Source organism: Rhinichthys klamathensis, unplaced genomic scaffold, assembly GCF_029890125.1.
Source record: "Rhinichthys klamathensis goyatoka isolate OS25496 unplaced genomic scaffold, OSU_Roscu_1.1 h1tg000296l_1, whole genome shotgun sequence".
NCBI classification, from domain to species: Eukaryota; Metazoa; Chordata; class Actinopteri; order Cypriniformes; family Leuciscidae; genus Rhinichthys; species Rhinichthys klamathensis.
Genome location: NW_026606815.1, coordinates 1,424,307 through 1,431,121, shown reverse-complemented (window position 1 = coordinate 1,431,121; position 6,815 = coordinate 1,424,307). Strand labels below are relative to the sequence as shown.

At 38.5% G+C, this 6,815-nt stretch overlaps 1 protein-coding gene across 11 annotated transcripts in view; it reads left to right on the top strand.

Annotated features, from left to right (window-relative positions):
- Nucleotides 1–272: 272 nt before the first annotated feature.
- Nucleotides 273–6,815, top strand: part of ncor1 (nuclear receptor corepressor 1) — a 119,858-nt gene continuing 113,315 nt past the window's right edge. For 8 of the 11 annotated variants that reach the window (XM_056270052.1, XM_056270053.1, XM_056270055.1 and 5 more), the window contains exon 1: nucleotides 273–606. The gene's annotated coding sequence lies outside the window, so the exon portion shown is untranslated. The remainder of the gene's footprint in view (nucleotides 607–6,815) is intronic. The other 3 variants (XM_056270056.1, XM_056270062.1, XM_056270061.1) reach the window with 1 other exon arrangement.

The following is a 6,815-nucleotide window of genomic DNA, read 5'->3' as shown; positions in this document are numbered from 1 at the left end:
ATTATTTCTGTTTCCAATTTATATACACTAATATCATTTTGACGTCAGAAGAAAAGCACAACTGCACAACATAATTGATTCAATTATATTTAATAAACTCCTTAGCTGGAATAATTTCAAATGCGGAAGCATAAAACAATTATTAATACGGGAATCAATTCGTTTCTAAAAGTTGATTTTTAATAAAACATAAATTCTCTGTATTTCTGGTGTACAGCAAAATACGGAGATTGAGGCTTGGGTGGGGTGAAGGCCGCCTGTGGGGAGAGTTTGAACGTCACACCGTTTCATCCTGTTTGGTTGAGAAAAACTCTTTCACTCCATCTCCTCAGGTGCACCAGAGCTGCACAAAATGCAAACCACCGGGCATTCAGCAAGAAGAACCCGGCATACTTGTGACGTATATTAACTTCTGGCGCAGAATCTTAAAGAAAACGACTCGAATTTATATCCACGACTCAGTGAGGACAAAATAACAAGCCTGTGTTTGAAGTGTGTGTGTGTGGGAGCTCGCGCAGTCTCACTGCCGACGAATTGCATTACCGCACGTTTGAACTGCACAGACTCACCTTCCAGCGCTTATTGGAGTGTCTTTAAGGACATGAGGTGAGTGTATTATTTAATGTGAATATTTTGAGCGCTTTGTGGTGAATTACACGCAGGCTCGTGAGACCTGAGCGCGTATGTTCAAGATGGCGACGCAGTTTTGAATGCAAAGGTGCAACATTAAGCTAACGGATGTTTCCCTTAAACTCTCCCCCGTCTCATTTTACACTACATATTGATTTAGGTGATCTCTCATGAGGTTGATTCACATCTCTGTCTCCCCGAGATATTTAGATTTTGTTTGTGGTTTCCGGTTAAATGTTGTTCCTCGGATTAACTAATTTTAGCTTGCTGGCTAACGCCATTACAGTGTGAGTTTATACCACAGCCAGGAGTTTATTGCTGAAAATCATCATTGAAGTCTGCTCCGTAATATACACACATGAGCTGAGACTTCTTATACTTTCGGGTTTCCTTAAATGTTTTATCCTTTTATTGCATGGAAAAAAACAGAGTAACGTTAGTGTCTAAAATCATGCTTGAAACGAGAATAACAAGTGCTGAATGTGAAACCCACTGTATTCAGTATGTCAGTTTCGCTGCCTGGAAATTACATAAAGTTTGGACTTGTGCACCTATATACGTTTCACAACTGATGACAGTTCTTTGCAACAGTCTGTTGAAGTTATCAACCTGAAAGATAATACATACTTTAATGACACACGTTTACCAGAGACATTCAAATGTACTTATAAATATTGCATTGACTTGCTTAGGACAGATAAACAGTCTGTTAGACAGGATTTTCCTTTATCTCAGCGTTATGGTTAAGTATTTCTGATATTTATATTTCATATTACACATATGTATGTGTATGTATATATATATATATATATATATATATATATATATATATATATATATATATATATATATTTGACTATAATGCTGAGATTAAAAAGAAAAAAACTTTGAGAGAGAAAGAGACTATATATATATATATGTGTGTGTGTGTGTAATGTGCCTTTTCCCCCTTTTAGTGTAGGATGCACCCCTGTAAATTCAATGTGCATAACATCTAAATTAGTTTGTGCTCACAGGTTCATTTTAGTACTTGTATATTGAAGGGGGAAGTACCTTCCAGTATGAGATTGAGTGTTTTAGTCACTTGCAACATTTTGTTGTTGGTGAGTGTCAACTTCTAGCATGTCAAAATGTCGACTAGCACCCAGAAACCCTGTGAACACGGTTTCAGGAAATATTTTTCAGATCTGTTAATTCGGGTGCAGAGTACATGCACCGGCATAAAGGCAGAAGTTCACAGTGAGCATGTTCATAACTGCAGAAGGTAAGAAAAGTAGTTGCCATTCACACTTGCAGCTCAAAATTAAGCAATGCTGGTGAATCCAGCACCTCTCTCTCTCTCTCTCTCTCTCTCTCTCTCTCTCTCTCTCTCTCTCTCTCTCTCTCTCTCTCTCTCTCTCTCTCTCTCTCTCTCTCTCTCTCTCTCTCTCTCTCTCTCTCTCTCTCTCTCTCTCTCTCTCTCTCTCTCTCTCTCTCTCTCTCTCTCTCTCCCGACCCTGCAGCAGAACCCAGCTCTGTTTGCGGCTCTACTTGCAACTTAATTAGGCTTGCCATCAGGAGAGATACAATGTGCCTGTAAAGAGTGCCAGAACCCCCCTCCCCCCATTTATCATTGCTGTTGCCTTATGTGCTGGCTGAGGGACAGTGGAGTGATACACAGGACATGTAACTGTTGTGCTGCCGTGTCTGTGGCCAAGTGTGGCACGGTAATGCTAGTGAACGAGCAAGCACCGGAAAATACTCAGAGGCAAGCTGCCACGTTGACTGTAAGTTTGGGGGGTTTTGTTCCCATTGTGCCATTAAAATTAGAGAGATATATTGATTTTTTTTTATTACTGATAGCAATTATTTGCATGTTTATGCAATATACAGAACCGATATACAGAACTGATAATTATTTATTGTTCTATTTCTGTTTTTGACAGTTACAACAACAGCATTGAAGTGAACAAACTGTTTTATAGCACTTTTTAAATACTGTAATTTCTGCAATTTCACTCCCTCCTTGCATACAAAACACACTTCTACATCAATAAATAGTCTGAAAGAGTGCAAAAATATATAATGCACTCAGTGTCACTAAAGTGTCTTTAAAAAAAATTGATAAGGTAAACAAACAGGTAATGGCATGTAAAAATAATTCTAACAAATAAATAAAATAGCATGGACAATTCTAAACCACCTACATAATAAAAAACACATTACTTTAGAGTAGCTTAATAATCCCAGTTGCATCTTTTTATTTATAACAACAGAATTAATATTAACAACATCAGTGTTATTTTTTTTCTCCAGATAAGTACCAAAGATGTTATTTTACAGTAATGCTATAGATTGCTGTTTTATTTGAGAATCAAATAAACAAGCATGATCATTTTACAATGAACAATTTAATTTAAGTTTTTAGGCCTTTAAAAACAGTGCTTATGCAAAACACTATTCGGATACTCTGGCTTATTAAAGAGCCTACAAGACTTAATGTCAAACTGAACACAATTACAACCCATACGTGTAATTAAACATTGTCCAATATGTGACTGAGGACAAAAACAAATAGAAACACTGCAAAAATGAACAAAATTAGTAGTCTGATACAAAAATGATCAGGAATATTATTCTGCTAGTGCTGAGTATTTGTGTCCTTCCTTCCTACGTCCTACTTAAAGGGGTCATACAATGGTACATGCACTTTTACAAGTTGATTGTACTGAAATGTGTGTTGGCAGTGCCTGTACACAACCATCATATAATGATAAAAATCTATCCAGTGTTTTTGTTTTAATCTCCTTATATGTTTTCCCCTGCCTCAAATCGAGCCGTTCGACCGTGTGACGTCACACGGTCAGCCGCCCCTCCCACAGTTGTTGATTGACAGCAGCGTTTCAACACAGACCCGCCCTAAACGAGCTGTCATCATAGTCCGTCATTGTTGATACGCTGGAGCAGAATTGCGTCTAAGGGATTGTGGTGTTCTGTTTTCTGGGGTGTAATAACGAACACATAGGGGTGGGCGCTATACCGGTATGAACGTGACTACCGGTATTATGTTGTACCATGATATGGATTTTGCGAGACCGAGAATACCGTTAGATATTCATAAATTCAAATTTTGTAGTTATATTGTTTTGTTCAATTTGGTACTCTTTACAATGTTAAAATAACACTACTAATGACGATACAAAATCGAGGCTGAACTTAACCTTTTCCTCTTGTGTCCAACTCGCGTGATGCACAGGCATTAATAATCAAACACTGAGAGCATGGTTACAGTCCAGTGTTTCCCACCACTCACAGACTAATTCGTGGCGGTGCGCCACAGAATCAACACCGGCCGCCACATAATGCGTTTCGTTATTATTATTATTATTTTTTACGCTATTTAAAACACGCAGTGTTCTGTCACTGTGACAGTGTGTTACTCCGTCTTGTCGCACACGCACACACACACACAGCGTCTGTCTATGAGGCGCCGGACGGGATAAAAGAGAAGCGAACTCCGCGATCGACAGCGAGAGAGACCGCGTGTGTCCGAGCATTAGTAAATTGATACATAGTAATATATAATTACTATATAAGAGGTATGGAAGTTCGATAAATGGACAACAATATATATAAAAACAACAATTAAATTCTCACCACTGAATTAGCAGGATGTAGCCTACTTCTCTCTTTTGGTCAGTATACAAAAACTTCTCGGTTAACATAATGTTGTCTTCAATTAGGCCTAAGTGTCAAACCTCTCTGAAATCACACTATTTCATATTTATTGATTATAACGTATTCAATAAACCAAACTGAACCGCTGAAGACGGAGTGGCTGAGTTTCGTTTTCGAAGGGAATATTCCCCACGAGCAACGTCAATGCTTTCATGTTTGCGCGATTCGCAAATCTTTTCGCAGACTGCTTTATAAACGACGATCAGTATAAAGCTGGTTTTGCTAAGAAGCTGCTCCTGAAAAAAGAATCGGTACCAAATATTCATGTCCCTTCTGCACCTCCAGAAAAAGTGAGTGTACAGTTTTATTAACCTTTATATTAATCTTTGCAAATCGCTTGCACGCTTCACGATTAATGCAGCTTTAGGTTTACAGGTTTACACTCAGGGTACATTACGGCATGTTTTCTATGTACGACGTTCTCAATATAATTCATAATCCCACGTTTAGGCACACGATGGACCCTACTAACGTTACCCTGCCAGTACACAAAGATAGATCAAAGTGACATTATGTTAACCAACCATTCAGAAATGTCCTGTTCGAGCCTTAATTGTCGAACTTCTTTGCGGCCGTCATCTTATTCCGGGTCCGACTCCGGTACAAAGTGAGCGAAGCTCATTATCATTTAAAGGCATATCCACTGAAACGGCGTGCTGAAAACAGAGCTGTTTTTGACCAGGTAAAATTAGTGTTTTCTTACAATACTAATGAGAATTTTTAATTAAAGTATATTACAAAATTTTCATTTAGACCCTAAAGAATCAAATTAACTTGTATGAAAATGGCATTATATGACCCCTTTAAGTATTTAAGGCAGGATTCTCTTTATAAATTTGAGCTTTTCTGCATTTTGGGGAGACATAACATATGCATATCCAAAACATATGCGGCTGTACTAAATAGTCGCTCACCATCAACACACACACTAAACTTCAATCACTAGAAATAGATATACAACATAAATAGTATAAACTTAAAGTAATCAAATGCACAAAAAGGTGCATAACTTCACAAAAGTGATTAAAGTGCAATGAGAGACTGTTTGATTGGTATGAATGGCTATCAGAGCGCTTTATCTGTGCGTTTACACAGAACTTCTCTCGCGAAGATAATTAATTTCCACAGAGCTGTAATTATTTAGCTAATTATTATAATATAACTAATAAAAGTTATATTGTAGAAGTTAATATAATTTAAGGAGTTTCAGTTTTTAATTTAAGGGAGTGTTTTCCTTTTTCATGTTTTCCTTTTTCTTTAGTGTGTTATGTAGCTGTTCATAGCTCAATGTCTCCCACAGAAACATGTATTCTATCTAAAAGAGAAGGCAGATCTAGATCTAGCTAAAACACCTTGATTGAATTCTACCTCACCGACCTACGTCACTAGGTGGAAATATTTGGATAATGCCGCCCAAATGCATGCACAAAGAAAGAAGGTGTGGCTTCAGTTATCAGTAGTGTTGTTTCCACCATATTGTGAGACGCTGTGTGTTTCTATGCAAAAGCGCAGCACTTTATTTGGGCTTCCGAAAGTGGACACAATTAGGAATCAGTGGTTGATTTATTTACAACACTGTTCCAGAACAGTACAACTCAAATGTTCGTTGCATTAATGGCTGTTATGTAAAATAAAGTTATCAAGTTATTTTACCTTTGAAGTTTGAACACCTTGGCTTGACTCATCTCCCTCAGATGCAGTGCTTTAGGCCCCGTCCACACTACTGCGTTTTCGTTTAAAAACGGAGACCTTTTGCTACGTTTGCACCTCCCGTCCACACTAAAACGGCAAAAACGGAGACCCAAAACGGAGAAGTTTAGAAACGCTGCCGATCCGTTTTTCGTTTTGATTCTCCGGAGGGCGTTTTAGTGTAGACGGGTCAAAACGGAGGACTTTAGAAACGATGACGTAGTAGAGGCTCACGCTCGGCTCTATGATTGGGTGTCATCAGTCATGGCATATATCTTTATATCAGTATGGGGTTAACCCAGAGCATGGTGGGATAATTTTATCAATGAAGTTGTGTTTACACCGGCACGCGCATGCCCAGTGTTGGTGAATGGTCACGTGATCCGCGTTTTCAGTCGTTTTAATGTGGACGGAGATCAATTCTAATATGCAGCTAAAACGCTGGTGTGGACGGAGATCGTATTCGTTTTAATTATCCGTTTCTAAACTAAAACGCAGTAGTGTGGATGGGGCCTGAGACATATTTGGGGGGTAAGTGATGACAAAAGGTTGAATTTATGGCATGAATGGATGCAAGAAGATGGAGGGGCGGGTTGAACCTGATGAAAGAGAGTTAAAAGATATATAAGGGAAGTGGGGACATATCAAACAATAGGTATCCTCCTGTTAGGCTGTATTTTTGTCCATGCTCTGACAGATAAGCATTAAAGTGTGTATGGAAAATCCCATCCGCACACAGTCCGAGCTGAGGAGCACTCAGCCAGCTTCAGTTATGGAGA